This window comes from Microcaecilia unicolor, chromosome 3 (assembly GCF_901765095.1).
Source record: "Microcaecilia unicolor chromosome 3, aMicUni1.1, whole genome shotgun sequence".
Taxonomy (NCBI): Eukaryota; Metazoa; Chordata; class Amphibia; order Gymnophiona; family Siphonopidae; genus Microcaecilia; species Microcaecilia unicolor.
In genome coordinates, this window is record NC_044033.1 from 373,327,095 (window position 1) to 373,348,330 (window position 21,236).

The following is a 21,236-nucleotide window of genomic DNA, read 5'->3' on the forward strand; positions in this document are numbered from 1 at the left end:
AATCATAGTTCAAACGTCGCGGCCACCAGGCCGGGCAGAGCCCCACATCCTGACTCACCTGGGGGGATGGAGTCAGGAATGCAGCCTCTTGGAAAGGCATTCTGGGTTGGCTGGGCCGCCAGTGTTGTGGCCTCTGCCACTCCGGAGCATTGCTCCTGCCCGGCCTCTCTTACCGATTGCTGATGCACCTGCCTGCCTAAGGACGCCATCAGTGCACCTTTTGAGGATCGCAGTGAGAACAGGCTAGGCGCTCCTCAATGACATCAGCCCCTCCTTCAGGCTTAATTAATGTGACAGGGACTTGCCTCTCGCTGCCTTCGCAACAGGTCCCCTTGACTTGTGCCTTGCCTTGAATCCAGCCTGCCTAGCCTTGGTCTCCAACCAGCCTTGCCTACCTTGTTACCTACTCCAGCATGATTTCCAGTTCCTGCTGAGCCTGTGCCTAGCCTGGGTGACTTGCCTGCCGTCAGTCGGGGACCGGTTAACCCTCGAGTTGACTGGGCAGCACCAAACCAGCTGCAGACCAAGGGCTCACCTTCCCTGAGTTGTGACAGATTGTGAAGGCCATGAGCCCAGAAAAGTCACCCACCTTGTGGCTCTTCCAGCAACTGGCTCTACAGCTTCAGCACTTGTCTAGTTCTGTCCAGGATATAGATTCTGGCATTGACCAGTTCCAACAACTTGCAAGGATTGTTTAGGCCCTGTTGATCGTTGGACTACCAGATCTCTGTAGCACCCCAGGCCTCGGCCTCCTCTTCTCCAGACCCTGCTCCAGTGCTCACGTCCACAACTCTAGGCTCCCCCTGACGGTACAATGGGAATCCCAAAGACTGCAGCAGATTTATTAATGCCAGATAATTTTTGAACTCCAAGCTAGAGATTTCTCCTCTAACAGAGCCCGATTGCCCTACATTATTTTCTTGTCTGGCCAAGTACTGGCATGGGCATTCCCATTCTGAAAATGGAACGAACTCAATGTTTGATGACCTCCATAGTTTCTTGGGACAGTTCAAGAAGATCTTTGAAGACCTGGGAAAGTCACATCAGAAGCTCTGAACTTCTTAGACTGAAAAAGGGGATGCGGACCCTGGGCAATTATGCTATACAGTTCCGCACCCTTGGCTCCTACTACGTTGGACGAGTCTCACTGCGGCCTTCTGGCAGGGGTTAGCGTCCAAATCAAAGATAAGCTGGCAGGATGGGACCTCCCTACTGCATTGGATGACCTTATCGGTCTCAGTAATACGGTGGATACCTGATTCCGGGAGTGGCCCCGAAGAAGCAGCAATCTCGAGAGGTGCCTAGTTACAGCAAACTCTTCTCAGGGGGAACTCTGGGTTGGAAGGGCCGCAAGAGTTGTGGTCTCTGCCCACTCCGAAGCATTCTCCTGCCCAACCTCTCTTAACAATGGCTGATGGCGTCTCTTAGGCACATGCGTCAGTGCACCTTTAGAGGATCACAGCGGGAACAGGCTGGGCGCTCCTCACTAACGTCAGCCCCTCCCTCAGTCTTATTTAATGTGATGGGGCCCTGACTCTCACTGCCTTTGCAAAAGGTCCCTTGACTTTTAGATCTAGCAACCACAAGAAGGGAGGAAGAAACCAAAAGGATCAGACTGAAGAGCACAGATAGTAAGAGCACCAAAATAGTTTTATTGGGACCCAATAAAACTATTTTAGTGCTCTTACTATCTGTGGTCTTCAGTTCTGGTCCTTTTGGTTTCTTCCGCCCTTCTTGTGGTTGCTTGTGCGCTTTGCGGGAGATTTGGACCCTCTTTTGGTTGCCTTAGATCTAGCCTGCCTCGATACATGTAATATAGAAAATGACGGCAGATAAAGACCTGAATGGTCCATCCAATCTGCCCAACAAGATAAACTCATTTTACACGGTATGTAATACTTATATGTATACCCGAGTTTGATTTGTTCCTACTTTTTTCAGGGCACAGACCGTAAAAGTCTGCCCAGCACTGTTCCTGTACTAAAAGTTCTGAAATGTCAGCATAACACAATAAACTCCAAAAAATATGATTTATTGTAGTGCTGCACATTAACCACAATTAACGCCGTGATTAACACATTAATCACAAATGTATTTATTTATTTAATTTTTACACAGCTCTCCCTCCCCTGTCCACACTCTTGGTCAAACATCTCTTCCTCCTCTCCCGGACCACTGGCGTTCTCCTCTCCCCTCCCAGTTTACCTTATTTGCAGTACATCTTCGCCCTGCAGTGTATTGAAACACTACAAATGCTGGCTCCTCCCATGTCCAAATGGCTTGCATTGGTTTCGAAATAGACTAAAATCAAAGACGTCCATCTCTAGGGACATCCAAATCCAAGGACATCCTTGGTATTTTCAAAACGAAGATGGACTTCCATCTTTTTCGAAAATACAGTTTTCCCCGCCCCAACTTGGACGTTTCTTTCGAAAATGCTCCTCTAAGTCTCTTCACATATGTTTTGCTGTGTAAACCTCCTACCATTTTAGTCGCTTTTCTCTGAAACTGTTTCAAGTCTTTTTACATTCATAAGACCTCCAAAACTGAATACAATACTCCAAGTTGCTTTTTAATGTATTTATAAATGACCTAGAAATGGGAATAACTAGTGAGGTAATGAAATTCGCCGATGACACAAAATTATTCAGGGTCGTCAAGTCGCAGGAGGAATGTGAACGATTACAGGAGGACCTTGCGAGACTGGGAGATTGGGCGTGCAAGTGGCAGATGAAGTTCAATGTTGACAAGTGCAAAGTGATGCATGTGGGTAAGAGGAACCCGAATTATAGCTACGTCTTGCAAGGTTCCGCGTTAGGAGTTACGGATCAAGAAAGGGATCTGGGTGTCGTCGTCGATGATACGCTGAAACCTTCTGCTCAGTGTGCTGCTGCGGCTAGGAAAGCGAATAGAATGTTGGGTGTTATTAGGAAGGGTATGGAGTCCAGGTGTGCGGATGTTATAATGCCGTTGTATCGCTCCATGGTGCGACCGCACCTGGAGTATTGTGTTCAGTACTGGTCTCCGTATCTCAAAAAAGATATAGTAGAATTGGAAAAGGTACCGCGAAGGGCGACGAAAATGATAGTGGGGATGGGACGACTTTCCTATGAAGAGAGGCTGAGAAGGCTAGGGCTTTTTAGCTTGGAGAAGAGACGGTCTGAGGGGAGATATGATAGAAGTGTATAAAATAATGAGTGGAATGGATCGGGTGGATGTGAAGCGACTTTCACGCTATCCAAAAATACTAGGACTAGAGGGCATGAGTTGAAGCTACAGTGTGGTAAATTTAAAACGAATCGGAGAAAATTTTTCTTCACCCAACGTGTAATTAGACTCTGGAATCGTTTCCGGAGAACGTGGTACGGGCGGTTAGCTTGACGGAGTTTAAAAAGGGGTTAGATAGATTCCTAAAGGACAAGTCCATAGACCGCTATTAAATGGACTTGGAAAAATTCCGCATTTTTAGGTATAACTTGTCTGGAATGTTTTTACGTTTGGGGAGCGTGCCAGGTGCCCTTGACCTGGATTGGCCACTGTCGGTGACAGGATGCTGGGCTAGATGGACCTTTGGTCTTTCCCAGTATGGCACTACTTATGTACTTATGTACTTAAGTTGGGCCTCACCAACAACTTGACAATGGGCATCAACCCCTCCTTTTCTGCTGGTTATACCTCTCTCTATGCAGTCTAGCATTTTTCTGGCCTCAGCCACCGCCCTTGTCGCAATGTTTTGTCACCTTGAGATCTTCAGACACCATCACCTCAAACTCCCTCTCCAGAGCCGAGCTTACCAATCTCTTCCCTCCTATCCGGTACATCTCTTTTGTATTTCTGCATCCAAAGTGCATCACTCTGCACTTCTTGACATTAAATTTTAACTACAAATCATACAAAGAAACCAATTCACTAGAACAATAAACTTAAAAAGTGCATTGTGTGTGCAATCAATATTTTTTCTTTTTTTATTTGCTAATGGTGCTCAGTAGGAGGGGTCGTGTTCCCAGAACTCTCTTCTAACGTTTGGCGATCCCTTCTCATGGAACGCTCACCTCTTCAATGCTGCCTTCGGCACCTAACCTTTTGGAAATCTAGACTGCCCCACTTTGTCTGTACACTTGTCTTTTAGATTGTAAGCTCGTTGAACAGGGAACGTCCTTCTATGTTAAATTGTACAGCGCTGCGTAACCCTAGTAGCGCTTTAGAAATGTTAAGTAGTAGTACTTCGGCCTACACTGGGCATGCCCCACCCCCCCTCTGATGCAACTTCCTATTTTCAGAAGGGGGTGCTGGGTCATAAGGGCAGGCCCAGGCAGAAAGAAGACTTATTGCAACAAGGTAAACAGGGAGGGGAATGCCACCGGCAGTCCAGGAAAGATGGCGAGTGGGCAGGCACATTTGAGAGAAAGGAAGAAAGAAAGAAAAAGAGAATGGGTGAAGCCCCGGGGGCCCATGGAGAGAGGAAGAGACAGAGAAAATGGGCAAAGGCATGGTGGGGGGGGGGGGGGGGGGGGAAGAGAGAGAGAGGTGAGAATGGGTGATGTCCTCTTCCAAATCCACAATACCTGTTCAATGGCGATGGGGTAGCTGAAGCCAAGTCAGCAGAATAAATCCGCTGCCTAGGTCACCCCTTCCTCCTCCTCATACTACCTAAGGAGCGAGAAAAGTCAGAGGGGTGTCTCACTCACCAAACGCTGACAACTCCCCAAGCATGCTCGTTCATACATGAACTCACAGGCCGCTCCATGAAAGAGGTTTGGGAAGGCTAATCCTCCTCAACCCAGCTGTGACCTTCCCTGATTGTCTCCTCCTCCAAAATGTAGCCCCGATAAGCATAGCTGCCAAGACTCCAGCTGAATTCTGCCGCCGCTTCTGTTGAGCTCAGCAGCAGGAACAAGCACCACGCTGAGCCGCTGCTTCTCTCACAGCCATCATTAGAAAAATAAAAAGTGCGGTGCCGCAGCAGCCTTCAGGCAGCACTGTCGCCTGCCGTCCTATGCTCCCGCTGACGTCCACTTTCCTGTCCGGGGGACATGGAGAATCGGCAGGGACCGATAGAGCATGCCTAAAGGCTGCTGCGGCCCGCGCTTCTTTTGATTTGTGTCAGCGCTGCTGTAAAGAGGCCTGGAGGGACTGAGACATTGGCTGCAAACGGTAGGGAAGTGAGGAAACTGGAGGAGAGGAGACAGAGAGAGAGTGTAAAAGAGCAGGGAGAGCCAGGGACATGGGAAAAGAGCAGGGGGAGAGCCAGAGAGAGATGGGGAGAGAAAGAGGGGACATGGGAAAAGAGCAGGGGAGAGCCAGAGAGTGATGAGGATGAGAAAAAGGGGACATGGAAAAGAGCAGGGGGAGAGCCAGAGAAAAGATGCTGGATGGAAGAGGGTACAAAGAGATAGATGAGTGGAAAGATGGGGAGAGCAAGAAGCTGGCAGGGGGAGAAACTGGGGGAGACCCTAGCTGTCAGACAGAGAAATGCTGAATGAAAGGAGGGAGAACGAGGGAAAATGCTGAAAGGAGGGGGCAGAAAGAGGGAAGATGCTGGACGGAAGGGTAGGCAGGGAAAGAAAGAAGAAAGATACTGGAATGATGGGGAGAGAGGACATGCTGAACGGAAAAGGGTCGGGAGAGAGAACTGTCTAGAAGGAAGGAGAGATAGAGGGAGACAATGGACGGAAGGGGAGATAGAATGAGACAATGGACAGAAGGAGAGGGAGACAATGGACGGAAGGATGGAGAGAGAAAGAGGGATGACACTGGATGGAAGGGTAGGAGAGAAAGAGGGAAGGTGCTGGACACGGATGGATGGAGGGGAGGGAAGTCAGGAAGGAGATGCAAATGGATGGAGAAGAGGGAAGAGAGGAGAAATCTGGACATGGATGGAGTGGCGGGCAGGGAAGAGAGAAGAAATGTTGGACAGGAATGGAGGGAAGAAAAGACAAAGGAAGGAGATGCACACGGATTGGAGGGGAAGGGAGAGAGGAAGAAATGCTGGCCATGGATGGAGGGGAGGGAAGTGAGGAGAAATGCGGATATGGATGGAGGGCAAACTGGCTGAATTTAAGAGCTGGATCGGAACGCTGGAGGATAGGGACAGGGCTACAGATGGTAGACAGGACACAGGAGGATGGTGGACATGTGAAAGAAAAAAATATCAAATGGAAAGAAGACACTGGGACCAAGCGAATAGAAAAAACTAAATGCTCAGACAACAAAAAGTAGAAAAAAGAGTATTTTATTCAGAACTAGTAAAAAAGCCCCGTTTCTGATGCAAATGAAACGGGGGCTAGCAGAATGTTTCTTCTGTGCGCATGTGGGAGTATGTGTGTCCCTACCCCTCTGAGTCCTTCACTGTTACAGAGCCAGCGATTTGATTTCCTGCTCTGCTGTTTTCCTTCACTGACTGTGTTACAGACGAGGGCGGGGCAGACACTCATAGGGAAACCGGATACCTCGCCCCCTTCACACTTCCGGCTGGAGGCTTCATAGAACGTTGGTGTTGCCTTTTATATAGAGAGATATGCCAGCTTTTGGAAATGTACATCTGTGATATTTTGCATTTAGTTTTTATTTCTCTAGAATTGCCGCATGCTGAGTCTGACTTTCTTGAGGTAACTTTCCAGTTCAGCATTTTACCTTCATATGAGATGTGTATGAAACTGGCGTGACTGATCCACAATGGGTCAAGAAAGACTGACAGCTTTATGTTACTGAACATTGAAGTGATCTTGTTGGAGATATTAACCCTGAGCAGATCATGACACCTATGATTGTGAAGTCTAGTCGCTGGGTGTTACTTCACTAATGTGACCATTTCATTTGGGATTTTCCATGAATGGAAATAGTGCTAATAATTGATAACATTTTTGAATAATATAATTGGTTAATATATGCTTTGAGCAACCAGCTTTTTTCTTGACATATGATACATATCTAATATCTAAATTTAATAAAAGGTATTGTGACTATTTTATAAATTAATTATTTTTTTTCTGTGTGTTGTCAGACAATTATGGATGTAAGCCCCACCCCTGGCACCACCCGTAACCCCACCCCCTTTAGCTTCCCCAAACAGTTGGGCCACCAGCCGCCTATGCATGAACTGTGCATGTTCAGAGAGTGCCAGTGTTGGTGGCTGGAGACACTCCGCCGACTTAATCACTCCTGAGGCCAGTACAAGGAGGAAGGGGATGCTTTGGCAGTGGATTCTTCAACTGGCTTCGGCATCCCCGCCAACAAAGATGTGATATCTAACGAGTGGGGGGGGGGGGGGGGGGGGGGGGGGGGGGAGGGAAGCGTGCCCCGCAGTCCATTCCTGCAAGTCAGGCAAGCCCAGACCGGACATAACTGAAGGATATGCAATTCGTCAGCCAATTGGAAATAGTACATTTCCCAATGGCTACTCCCATCCTGTTAGGACCAAAAGATACAAAAGATGAGAGGACTGCCTGTAAGGCTTAGGTCCATTCCCAATAGAAAGCCAATGAACACCTGCAGTCCAAGGTGTGCAGTGCGCTCTCGCTAGGATGGGCATGAGGCCTATGGAAGGATGATGGTATAACAATTGACTGGTTGATACGAAAATCTGATACAACTTTAGGCAAGAATTTAGTGTGGGTAAAGAGAACCACCCGGTTTTTGGTGAAACTTAGTATAGGGTGCAGTCACCACCAAGGCCTGAAAGCTCACCGACTCTACGAGCTGAAGTTATATCCACCAAAAAGATACCCTTCCAGGTCAAATACTTTAGAGGACAAGAAGCAAGCAGATCAAAATAAGGTTTCATCAGCTGCATGATGTTGAGATCCTAGGACACAGGTGGAGGTTTGAGAGGGGGCTTTGTTAACGACAAACCCCGCATGAACAGAGCCATTAAGGGCTGTGCAGAGATAGGCTTACCTTCAACAAATTGATACGCACTGATTGCACAGAAATGAACTCTGACATTATATTATTAGAATTTGTATAGCGCTACCACGACACACGCAGCGCTGAACACCTGACACAGAGAACAAGTCCCTGCTCAATAAAGCTTGCAATCTAAAAAAGTACAGACAGACAAGACAATTAAGGGGAGGGAAGGACTGGGTGAAAAGGAACAAGGGGAGAGCAATTGAGTAGTGGCTAGGAGCCAAAAGCAGTGGTTGGTCCTTGAGACCTGACTCACAGGTGAAGGAGGTATTCAAACAGGGATGTGAAGAGCAAAGCAAGAAACAGGATCTAGGGACCCGCCCACACACCAGACAGCAAAACACTTCCATTTGAAGAATAACACCTCTGATGATCTTTCCTGAAGCTAGCAAAACTCTGAAAAACATCTTCAGCAAGATACAAGGACAGCAAACTCAAAGCTCTCAACAATCCAGGCTAATGAAGACAGAGACTGGACATTGGGATATAGACCCCCTCATTCTGCATTATGAGGGTCAGGAAACACTGCACTCTCCCAACAGTTCTTCTGAGGACAATTCCAGAACAAGGGGGAACCAGATCTGCCTGGGCCAATAAGGGGCGATCAGGATCATGGTTCCACAATCTTTTTTGAGTTTCAGGAAGAGTCTTTTCCACTGAAGTGATGGGAGGATATGCATATAGAAGACCAGTTCCCCAATGAAGAAGAAAAGCATCCGGAACTAGTCTGTCGTGGGCTGGAAACCTTGAGCAAAACTGGGGAACTTTGTGGTTGAATTGACTGGCGAAAAGATTAAGGGAGTGCCCCACTTCCGAAAGGTCTTGCAGGCAACAAACATGCTGAGACGCTACTCGTGGGGTAGCAGAACCGTGCTCAGCCTGTCAGCCAGAGTGTTGAATTTGCCCACTAAATAAGTGGCTTTGAGAAGTATCCACCTCTGGATGCCCAGTGTTACAGTTGCACAGCTTCCTGGCAAAAAAAGGGGAGATCCCATGCCTCCTTGTTTGTTGATGGACTACCAGATTGCAATGTACTACATTTGAAAGAGAACTTGGTTGGACAAAACCTTTGGAAGCCTTCAGAGCATTCCAGATTGCCCATAGCTCCAGGAGATTGATCTGAAGCAAGGATTCCTGGGCTGACCAAGGACCCCGAATGTGAAGCCCTCATCGTGGCCACGAGGTTCAGTTGTCGTAAACGGGAGCCCCAGAATCAAACTGAACGGAACTGTCCACCAAAGCAGGGACTGGACAAATTCAGGTGTCACACAGATGAGATCTGCCAGATTCCCTGAGGTCTGAGACCATTAGGAAACTGAAGTCCACTGAGCTGCTCTAAGGATGCATCCTGGGAGTCACATGAACAGTAAAGGCCATGTGACCCATGAGGCACAACATCTGCTGAGCAGTGACTTGTGGCTGGCACAAATTTGTGCAGCGAGAGCTACTAGAGAATTTTCCCTTGGCAGAGGAAGAAAAGCATTCGCTTGTCACGTGTGCAGGGCTCCAATGAACTCCAACTATTGAACAGGAAGCAATGAGACTTGGGATAGGTCAAGACTAAGCAGAGACGCTCCAACAATTGAATAGTCCACTGCATGGACTGATAAGCCCCGTCCCTTGATGAGCCAGTTGTCCAGATAAGGGAAGACATGGATCCCCAGTTTGCGTAGCTGTGCTGTGACAACCACAAGACACTTGGTGAAAACCGTGGGCACAGACATCAAACTAAATGGCAGCACTTGGAATTGGTAATACTGTGCCCCTAGAAGAAAGTGAAGATACTTCCTGTGTGCATGAAGTATCTGGATTTGAGTATAAGCATCAGTCTTCAGAGCATAGCCAATTGCACTCTTGAATCATGGGAAGAAGAGAACCCAAAGAAACCATTCTGAACTTCTCTGACTGGATACTTGTTTGGAGCTCTTAGGTCCAGAACAGGACACAATCCGCCAGTTTTCTTCGGCACAAGAAAGTACCTAGAGTAGAAACCTAGCCCTCTCACTTGTACTGGAACAGGCTGGACTGCATGATTCGATATAAAGAGCAGCGAGTTCCTCTGCAAGCACCTGATTGTGCTGAAAACTGAAGGTTTGCGCCACAGGAAGTTAATGTGGAGGTGTTTGACACTAATGTAAAGTGTAACCCAAATGAATAATTTGAAGGACCCAGTGGTCCAAGGTGAAAACGGGCCACCTTTTCGTGAAAACTGAGCCCTCCTCCAACCGGAACATCATCTGTAATGACCACTGGCACAGCAGCTATACTCCGCTGGAGCCAGTCAAAAACCAGTACCTGGTTTTGAATGGGCTGCCGCGGTGGCCTTGTGGGCCTTGTTCTGCTGAGAACGGGCATGCTAGAGCTGAGGCTGCTGAGACTGACGAGCAGAAGGAAGGTATTTACAAATTTGCAAGGCATAAGAAGGCCTTCTAGGTTTACTGGAAAAATGTCCTAAACGAAGTAGACTCCAAAGATGGTCAATGGGAGAAAGTATCAATGATGTTTCTTGAGGGGGTCAGCAACCTCCTCTACCTTCTCTCCAAAAAGGTTATCTCCCCAACAAGATGCATTTGCCAACTTCTGCTGAACTGTAGTGTCCAAATAAGAGACATGCAGCTATAGAAAGCTAGGCATCGCCACAATCTGTGCAAAGATCCTCCACACCACATCAAAAGTGTCATAGGCGCCTCTAGCCAAAAACTTTCAGCATGCCTTCTGCTGCTTTAGCAACTAACGTAGAGAAGCGTGGTCTTGAGGGAGAGAAGCAGCCAAGTCTGTCAAACGGAACAGTAAGTGGCACAGGTAAAGACTTGTGTACAGCTGATAAGATTGAATGCGAGAAATAAGCATAGAGGCCTGATAGATTTTTCACACAAAAGAGTCCAAAGTTCTAGCCTCCCTACCCAGAGGCGTCGAAGTGTAGGCTCGAGAAGTCTAGCCCACTTAAGCGCCAACTCCAGTACCAGAGAGTGGTGAGGCAGTTGGGGTTTGTTAAACCCTAGTGAAATATTGAAGGCGATATGTTAAGTCTGCCTTCCACGGGACAACAACAGAAACCTGACAGCGGAGATTCCCACTCAAGACCAGAACATCCTGCAGAATCTCATGAAGCTGGTACCATCACCACAGCCTCTCGAGGAGGCATTCACAGTCGAGGACATTCAATATATTTTAGTCTTGGGTGCATCTTCCATCTCAACAGATGAACAAAGGATGGCAGCGCCATTTTCCACACAAAAGAGGAAAAGAAACGGTCCTGCAGAGGGTTGTCTTTTCCATAGGCGGGGAGGTAGAAGGAACATATGAGAACCGCTCATCCAAGAAGAATCAAGGATCCCCATCAGAACCCCTATAAATACCTCCTCATCAGTGTTGGAAAAAAACAATCCTCATGGGAAGCTGAAGCTGACGCCAGCGGCATCGAGAATGCTGAACCCCCAAATGCGGTGACTCCTCAATAGACATCAAGGGAGTGGCAGCAAATGCGGAAGTGTACACCTGGGCTGCAAGCAGCATGCAACACTGGAGCGTCACCACAGACCGGGAGTCGTGTGGGGGCAGCAGGCACAACCATCTTAGAAGCTGATAGACGACGGCATAGAACATCCCCATCAGGAGCTCAGGGAGCAAGGTCCGGATGTGCTCCTCAAGGGAAGCCAAGGCTAGTGACTGAGTCAGAGACAGGTTGCTTAACTGCCGGGGTTCGATGCAGACGGCTGGTCCTGGCTGCATACAGACCCATGCGTCGGTGCACTGATGTTTGCTGGGGACCAAGTAATCCTGTGGTATGCCCAGTGCATTTTTTGTAGAAAAAAAAAGGTGCCAGTACTCCATTATGGGCGGGGTCACCACATATGGCTCCACCCCTGATAGCCACACCCCTTATATCAGCCATGGCGCATATAAACAGACATCATTGAAAATATACTAGTATAAATTATTTCTGTAAGATGTTACAGCTCCAGTATACCAGTGCAAATAAGACAACCAGATGTAAATTCTCAATTGGACAAATTCCAAACACTAAAATGAAAATAAATTTTTTCTACCTTTGTTTGCTGGTGACTGTTTTCTATCCATTACTGGTCCAAGGTCTGATTCTGCTGCGCTCTATCTGTTTCTTAACTCCGTTTCCAGGGCTTTCCTTTCCATTTATTTCTTTACTTTCCTCCTTCTTCTTCCTGTCCAGTATTTCTCCTCTCTCCCCGCCAACCCCTCCATCCATCCATGTCCAGCAATTCTCCTCTATCTCCTGCTCTCCTCTCCATCCATTTCCCAGCATTGCTCCTTCCTCCCCTGCCAATCCCATCCATGTGGATCTCCTTCCTATCTTCCCTCCCCTCCATCCATGTCCAGCATGTCTCCTCTCTCCCTGCCCTCCCATGTCCGTGATTCTCCTCTCTCCCCTGCCCTCCTCTCCTAGCCAAGTCCAGCAATTCTCTCTTCCCTGCCTTCCCCTTCCATCCATGTCCAGCAATTCTCCATTCCCTCTCATCCACTGCCCTACCCTACTATCCCATCCCCTCCATGTCCAGCGATTCTCTTTTGCCCCCTAATCCTCCCCCTCCCTTCAATGGCCAGTGACTCGACCCAGGCCTCCACCTGCCCCGAGATCATTCAAACCCCAGCCCCATTTGCCCACCCCCCTTGCCCATGACACACATACCCCCAGCCCCACTGGCCCACACACCACCCCCAGGCCCACTCCTGCTGTTTGCACCCGGCCGATCCATGCCTCGTAAAAAACTTTTATTTTTCGCAACCGCAGACTGAAGAAAGAAAACAACAGCAGATAGGCTTGCCTCCTTCCATCCGCGGTCGGCTGCTTCGTTTCCCTGCATTCTCAGCGTGTCCTGCCTCGAGGAAAGGAAATGACATCAGAGGAGGGCGGGACGCGCTGAGAATGCAGGGAAACGAAGCAGCCCAACGCGATGGAAGGAGGCAAGCCTGTCTGCTGTTTGTTTTCTTTCTTCAGTCTGCCGGTTCGCGAAAAATAAGTTTACGAGGCAGGGATCGGCAGGGTGCAAACAGCAGGAAGGCGAGCAGTGAGCCCCAGAAAAAAAGGTGCCGGACGCCGTACGTCGCATACCGGCACAAAAAAAGCACTGGTATGCCTGGGCTCTCTACCACCATTGTACTGAGGGAGACAGATGACGATGTTTCTTTTGCCTTTGCTCAAGGCCAGTCATCACACGCCTCGGTGCCGACGAGGACGACATAGAATCGTCACGTGTCCTTGGTGCTGGGTCCAAACTTGACTGATGCTGGGGTCCTGCAAAGCTGGCTGCATTGAGATTAGGCTGCACTCAAGCCAGGGCACCCCCCCTCCACACACACACACACCTAAACCAGAGGAAGCAGCCATACAGACACTCGATCCTGGTCCAACACCCAACTTCGATTCCATCACTGAATAGTCAACGCTGCAATAGACCGTCACCAAGTTCGAACTGCACCTCCAAAACGTTTGCGCCTGTACATTCTCTGGCTAGCCGTTCTTTCTTCATACAAAGACAAAGAACAGCAGAGAGAGAGATCAGGCTCTAACACTGCAGACACAAAGAACGTGTTATTGTTGCCTGAAACAGTGTCGGTTGTACCAGTCACAGCACTTAAATGGTAGGGACCTTTGTTGACAGGGAAGGAAAACCTAGCAAAAGCAAATCAAAAACTCTAGGCAGCACAAATGATAGAAAACAACCATACACAGAAAATGGAGGGCACTAAGCCCTTTTGAAGTTCACAGCGCAAAGCTACCGAATAACAGGAAAAGAAAAGGTAGGGAAAGGAAAAAATTGATGTTTTTTATTTCAATCACAAATCTCAGCGCAGAAAAAAACAGAAAGACCGTAAGAGGCAACAAATCAACTCAAAAAGGATGAACATACCCGAGCCGTTAGTGAGGAGCTTAACAGAAACACATCCACTAGTCCTCAAGGGCGCATGAAGAAAAAACGGATAATGAAGGCACTAGTCTAGCAGCATGCAGGAAGGCACTCACACATGCGTGCTAGGGACACCGCAAGTGCTCTTAAAGACATTAGAACTTGTTAATACTCTGCACCGGGCAATGCAGGTGATTGTCACCCCATCTGTGAAAAATGGCCTGCTTGTCCTTGGACACTATACGGTAAAACTCATAGGGTTAAATTGCTGTTCACTGTGATCTTTGGAAAGAGTTTGCTGATGTCTACCTGTCTATTCCAATAATTTCACATATAAATAACCTCAAATATATAAAACAAAATTATTATTCATCCTTCTAAGCTTATCTTTGATACAAGGATGTATGATGTACTGACCCATGTTTGTTTGGCAAAAACCTCCACCTGCTCAATTCTGGTTCCATTTGCGTGAGCATACAGTGAGTTTGTACCCAGAGCTGTGGAGTTTGTACAACCAAACCTTTGGACTCTCACTATTACTACGTATAGTAAATCTAGAAGAAAATTGATTAATGGGCAAGAAAACAGAGAATATTTCTTTATTATATCAAATTAGAATATTAGAAAACAAAATATATTTATTCTGAAGTTTGAACAGAGAACCTCAACAAAAAAAAAAGGATAAATGATTAACTTACCATTAAGTTTTTATTTTGAGAGGTCGTTTGAGAGTCAGTACATTTTACAGACTCCTCCCCCTCCCAAAATTGCTTCCAACTTGTAACTCTGTGACTCCACACACCCACTGGCCCACAATTTTGTCTGAAGTTTCTCAAAATTAGTATTAAAAATTATGTAAGGGGGCATTACTAAAACAGCTCACCGTGGCTAATGCTAATTTATGGAAGAAATTTACTATAGAACCTATTTTTAATCCAATGGGCCTTGGGCTAAAATGCACATCAACTTTTTAGTACACTTTACAATAACAAAGTCATCTACTAGCACTAATGTTGAAGGACCCTATTTGCTCCTAGGGGAATTCTGTGCAACCTGCCCCACAAAGATTTGAACAGAATAACCCGTCCTGCAGAAAAAATGGTTTACATAAGCAGTTGAGCCGACAAAGGACGAGAAATGATCACAAGTGCAGAGTTCACTTCCTTCTCATCCTGCTGCGTGATCTCTGCAGGGGAAGGGGAGAGCCAGCTCCAAGAACACAAAGAAGGGGAGGGGGAAAGAGAAAGCAAACATACTTACCTACAGCAAGTATTCTCCGAGGACAGCAGGCTTCTTATTCTCACAAGTGGGTAAATGCAAATCTGCATAGCCCAGCCCGGCAAATTTGCCACAGAAAAAAAACGAGCTTTAAGCAGCACGAACTGCGGTCCAGTGCGCATGCAAAAGAGCCTTCTCACTCTCCGCGCGAAAGCGCATGCCTTAGTTTAATACAAAAGTAAAAATCAAATAAAACCATGCAAATAGACAACTCCAAGAGAAGGTGGGTGGGATTGTGAGAATAAGAAGCCTACTGTCTTCAGAGAATACCTGATACAGGTAAGTATCTTCACTTTCTCCGAGGACAAGCAGGCTTGCTTATTCTCAGAAGTGGGGAATCCCTAGAATCCAGGCTTACCCAAAACAACAAACACTGGGTGTCACAACACCGAGGACTTAACATAGATTAACCTGAAACTATATACAAATTGGAGGAGAATGCAGCCTGGAACAGAATAAAATAGGCATAGGAGGGTGGAGTTGAATTCTAAACCCCAAACAGATTTTGCAACACTACTGCCCAAACCGACTGTTGCGTTGGGTAAACTGTTCAAGGCAGTAGTAAGATGTGAAAGTGTGTACTCAAGACCACATAGCAGCCTTGCAAATCTCTTCAATGGAGGCTGACTTCAAGTGGGCTACCGATGTAGCCAAGGCTCCGATATTACGAGTCGTGACATGACCCTCCAAGGATAGCCCAGCTTGGGCATAAGTGAAGGAAATGCAATCTGGAAGCTAATTTGGATATGGTGCGTTTCACGATTGCGACCCCCCCCTGCCTGTTGGGATCAAAAGAAATAAAAACCTGGGCAGACTATCTGTAGGGCTTTGTCCGCTCCTTGTAAAAGGTGTGTAAGCTGCTTTCGCTAGGATGGGAATGAGGTCAGGGAAAATATGCTGGCAAGACAATCAACTATTTCAGATAGAAGTCCAACACCACCTTCAGCAGGAACTTAGGGTGCATGTGGAGGACTACTCTGTTGTTATGAAACTTAATATAAGGTGCATCCACAACTAAGATCAGAAGCTAATTGACCCTAGGAGCTGAAGTAACAGCCATCAAGAAAACGACCTTCCAGTTCAAGTACTTCAGATGGCAGGAACTCAGTGGCTCAAAAGGAGCTTTCATCAGCTGGGTGAGAATGACGTTGAAATCCCATGACACTGGCGGAGGTTTGACAGGGGGCTTTAACAAAAGCAAACCTCTCATGAAGCGAAATAAAGGCTGTCCAGAGATGGGCTTACCTTCTACATGTTGATGATAACCACTAATTGTACTAAGGTGAACCCTGACTGAGTTGGTCTTGAGACCAGACTCAGACAAGTGTAGAAGGTATTTAAGACAAGTGTAGAAGGTATTTAAGCAGGGTCTATGTAGGACAAGGGGATCTAGGGTCCTGCTCTCACACCAGATGGCTTTCCTAAAAGCCAGGAACACCCACCCAGGAGACACCCTCCGAAAGACCCAAGGAAGCAAATTCTAAGTTCTCAACATCCAGACCGTGAGAGCCAGAGACTGGAGGTTGAGATGTAGAAGTGACCCCTCATTCTGTGTAATGAGGGTCGGAAAACACTCCAACCTCCACGGTTCTTCGGAGGACAATTCCAGAAGAAGAAGAAATCATATCTGCCGTAGCCAAAAAGGAACAATCAGAATCATGGTCTTGCTTGAGTTTCAACAAAGTCTTTCCCACTAGAGGTACTGGAGAATACGCATACAGAAGGCCTGTCCCCCAGTGAAGAAGGAAGGCATCTGAAGCAAGTCTGTCGTGGGCCTGGAACAGAACCGAGGGACCCTGTGTTTGATCTGAGTGGTAAAAATATCCACCAAAAGGGTGATCCATGCTCATAAGATCTTGCGGGCTACACCCATATGAAGAGACCACTTGTGCGGTTGCATTATCCTGCTCAGCCTATTAGTCAGGTCATTGTTTATGCCAGCCAGATAAATGGCTTGGAGAAACATGCCGTACTGGCGAGCTCAATGACATATCTGGATGGCTTTCTGACAAAGAGGACAAGATCCAGTGCCCCCTGCTTCTTGGTTTAATACACTGCAACCTGATTATTGGTTTGAATCAGAATAATTTGACAAGACAGCCGATCTCTGAAAGCCTTTAGTAAGTTCCAGATCGCTAGAAGCTCCTGGAGATTGATCTGAAGATTTGTTTCCTGGGAGGACCAAGCTCCTCGAGTGTGAAGCCCATCTATATGAGCTAACCAACCCAGGAGAGATAAATCCGTCGTCAGCACCTTTTGTAGCATACAAGCTGAAGGGAGCATACAAGCTCCGGGGACACTTGGATTACATCTTCCAGACTCCTCGTGGCTTGATACCACTAAGAAGCCAGGGTCCACTAAGCAGACCTCATGTGGAGCACGCCTTGGATGTAACATACACTGTGGAAGCCATGTGGCCCAGCAATCTCAACATCTGCGAGCTGTGACCCTGCTGAAAGGTCCGAACCTTGGACACTAGGGAAAGATTGTTCATATGGGTCTCCGGGAGATAGGCTCGGACAGACCTTGTGTCAAGCAGGACTCCTATGAACTGGAATCGTGAACAAGACGGCGGGGACTTGGAGTAGTTGTTAATGAACACTAGTAGTTCCAGCACCCAAATAGTCCTTAGCATGGACTCCCGAGCTACATCCTCCAAGGTGCTCTTCACCAGCCAATCATAGTGACACTACGACTACTGCTAGACACCTGGTAAAGACCATGGGAGCTGACGCAAGGCCAAAAGGCAAGCACATGGTACTGAAAAGTGATGTGTTCCCAGCCAAAAATGAAGATATGTCCGGTGGGATGGAAAGTATCGGGATGTGAATATATGCAGCCTTCAAGTCCAGAGAGCATAGTCAATCATTTCCCCTGAATCATGGGAAAAAGGGTGCCCACGCGAAAACATCATGAACTTTTTACAGACCAGGAATTTATTCAGGGCCCTTAGGTATAGGATGGGACGCATCCACCCTATTTCTGCACAAGGTAAGTACCGGGAGTTAGAATCCTCATGCGTCTTCACCAGGTGGAACAGGTTCGCCCGAATGGGCCTTGAGAAAGGCAGATTTCCTGTGCAAGTGCCTGCTTTGCTAAGCGCTTAAAGAATGGGCCCTCGGTGGCACGGATTTGGAGGTCGGGAAATTAAATTGAGGGCATATCTGAGCAGGACTATTTGAAGAACCACCAGTCAGAGGAAAAAATAGCCACCAATGGAGAAAAAATTTAACCGACCCCACTCGGCAATTGTCCAGCACGGACAGCTGACTGCGGCTATGCTGCTGGAGCCAGTCAAAAAGCTCGTCCTTGCTTTTGCTGAGAAGCAGAAGGGCCTTAGACGCATGCTGTTGACGAGAACGAGTGCGCTGGGGATGAGTCTGAACAGGCTGGCAAGATGCAAAGTTTACCTACGCTTTAGAGTAGTAATGGGAGCCTCCGCTCCCTTCCCCTCCCCCTCCCTCCCTGCGACCTGGCAAATGAATACCTCTGCGATGAGAAGGCGAGATGCAGGAGATAGATGGTAGGAGAGAGAAGATATAGTAATCTGGTCTACCTTCTTGATCTGGTCAAGCAACATCCCTAACCTTCTTGACTTTGGATTTATTTACTGCTTTTTGAAGGAATTCACTCAAGAGTGGTTTGTCCAAGTAAGAATAGCTCAAACGAGCAATAGGCAATTAGAGCAGTAAAAATATGTCGGAACAATTACAAAAGTATGGCATGGGTATACTACTTCAATGACAACCATAATATCTACTAGACATTATAGGTAGTGACGATAGGCAAAGTTGTAACATATAGATGAATAAGAAAGGAGGAAGAATTAGAACGTAAGGTGATTGATTTGAAGGAAGTTACACGTGAGGTCAGAGAAATGGTTTAACATATTATCTCAGCTAGGATAGGGTGGATAAACATGTCCCGCTGCAGTATGTGCAGCCCGAGTCAATCCTTGTGTGTGTGAGTGAGACTAAACGTTAGTTACATCTTCCGTTAAATGACTTGTTGAAGAGCCAAGCTTTCTCCTGCTTCCTGAAGTAGAGGTAGTCTTGGAGTCTTTCAGGCAATGCATTCCAGAGTGTGGGGGCTACTCCGGAGAAGACTCGCTTGCGGGTATTACATCATGTAATATCTTTTGGAGAGGGTGTAGTTAGTGAAAGTCCTTGGGAAGACCTTAGTGTCCTTGCAGTGTGGGGAGATCATCCTCATTCTTCAGATACTCTGGGCCATTTCCTTTCAAGGCCTTGAAGATCAGACAGAGAGTTTTAAATTTAGCCCTGTATTGTACTGGTAGCCAATGAAGATTTTGCAAAATGGTGTGATGTGGTCATGTCGCTTGCAACCTTCTATGAGTCTGCTGCTGCATTCTGAATCAACTGGAGCTGGTGCAGGCCCTTTGTAGTCAGGACCATTGTATAGTGCATTGCAGTAATCCAGTCTTGATGTTACCATGGCATGAACAAATGGGATCGGTGTAACCTCTCGATGTAAGGAGAGAGGCAGTGTAGCTGTCGCAAAATAGTAGAAGCATGCTCTTGAAGGTTGCTTGGATTTCGGGGAATCATTGTAAGTGTTTGAATCTAACTGTATTCCAGGTTCCTGACCGTGTGATTTGAGGAGGAGTTCAAACTTCCCAAAAAGGGATTCTGATGTCAGGTATGTATCCACTTGTATTAGGGATCCAGAGGCTCGGTTTTACTTGGGTTCAGGCAAAGTTTGTTGTGTTTAGCCCGTTCTTGAATTGATGTTAGACAGTGATCAGTTCTTCAAGGCTGTAGGTAAGTCAGGTTCAATGGGTATGAGTAGCTGCACATCATCCACATAGATGTAGAACTGAGTGTCCATTGGACTGAATCAGCTCAGCTAGTGGTTGAGGTAGATATTGACGAATAGGTGACAGTATCGATCCTTGTGGTTAACCCCGCAGGCCAGTGTCTATGGTGCTGATGAGTTGCTGCCAATCATTATGGGATTGTTTGCCTGTCTGTTAGATCTGAACCAGGCAAGTACTGTTCCACTGATACCTGTTTCTGTCAGTCGTGCTAGCAAGATATCATGATCCACAGTGTCAAAAAGCTGCTGAGAATCTAGCAGTGCTAACATCAAGGCAATCCCTGTCTCGGTTTCTGTGAAGATCATCTAGCAGGGACACGAGGACCATTTCTGTTTCCATAACCAGGTCTGAATCCAGATTGACAGGATCTAGCCAGTTACTCTTTCTAGCCATTCATTAAGTTGTTAGCCCCCCAGCAAGCAGCATCCAACCTCTGCTGATCAGAATGTTCCAGGTAAGAACACAAAGCCGTGAGAATCTGCGCATAGCTATACCTTGGTGTCACGTCTGTGGCCGTGCACCCTCTCAGACTCACCTTATTTCCTGTGGTCAGCTCTGAACTGGCTTCTATCTGTTCTTTGTGAGTTAGTTCTGTTACTGTCTTGTATGCTGGCTGCATTAGATTGTCTGTGTGCTGTCACCCGTTCCAGATTTCGCCTAGTCGGTCTGGATCTTCCAGACTGCCAGGCCCTGCTTGTTTGTTTGAACCTGCACAGCACCCTTAGTGTCCTGGTGATTGTTGCAGCTGAGCTCCATGATGCTGCTGGGCTTATTAGCCGTTCGAAACCTCTCTGCCTTGCCTTTGTATTGCGTCTAAGGCCCTGGTATATTGGTGCTTTTGCACTTCAGCCTGAGTTTGTTTCCTTGCTCTAGTTCTTGCCTGAAGTCTTGCCTGTTCTAGTTAGTCTATGTTTAGTTCAGGGTATTGCTTGTTTCCCAGTCTTGTGTCTTGTTTGTATGTCTTTGTCAAGTTCTGGGTTATCTGTGTTTGTTCCCTGCTTCAGTAGCTGCTTGCAGCTTTCAGTTTAGTCTACTGTCTAGCTGTGTTTGTTCCCTGTTTCAGTGGCTGCTCGCAGCTTTCAGTCCTGTCCTTTAGCCTATCCTTTCCCTGCCTTGCTGTCCCTGCGCTGCCTAGCTGTTATCCCAGTCCTGCCCTGTCCAGTAAGTCCTGCCGGCCACCTGAAGCCTGGAGCTCAACTCTGGCTGAAAAGTGGCCAAGTGCAGGTGAAGTTTAAGGGTACCTGCTCTGCTTTAATCCTGCTTGTTTGCCTAGCTGCAACTCCAGTCTGGGGTCCAGTCCTGTTCTGCCTAGTCTCCGGTTGTGGGGT

At 47.3% G+C, this 21,236-nt stretch overlaps 1 protein-coding gene across 1 annotated transcript in view; it reads right to left on the reverse strand.

Moving 5' to 3' along the window:
* The window catches only part of PPM1G (protein phosphatase, Mg2+/Mn2+ dependent 1G), a 194,513-nt gene that overhangs the window by 118,309 nt on the left and 54,968 nt on the right, over positions 1-21,236 (reverse strand).